Genomic DNA, 455 nt, shown 5'->3' on the forward strand with positions numbered 1-455 from the left:
GAGGTTATTTTCTTGTCTTCTGTTATATTTTCGGTAATTAAAATGAGGTTTTAAAAGTAAAAGTATTTCTTACTACAATTAATCAAATGTCACTCTAACCAATTATATATGTATATATATTTGTGTCTGATTCAAAAAGCAATTAATGTTCATTTTAAGTTAGATAATAGTTGATTCAAACTTATACAAGTTATATGGTTTCTTTCTTCTCTCTTACCACCAACACAGTTTTGTTTAGTAGTAGTTCCACTTGAGTTTTCTTCAGTTTCAGTTTTCCACAGTTTTGCAGAATTTTACTATCTGCACCTGCCATGGTCAAAGAAAAACATTTAATTTTTCATCTGTTATCTGCCTTTCCAAGGCCATTTGAAACAAATACATCTGCACAGGACTGTTAGCATTTAGCCAACAAATAGCACAGATTTGATTTACCTGTGTATATGGCTAGTCCATAG

This window comes from Garra rufa, chromosome 7 (genome assembly GCF_049309525.1).
Source record: "Garra rufa chromosome 7, GarRuf1.0, whole genome shotgun sequence".
Lineage (NCBI taxonomy): Eukaryota > Metazoa > Chordata > Actinopteri > Cypriniformes > Cyprinidae > Garra > Garra rufa.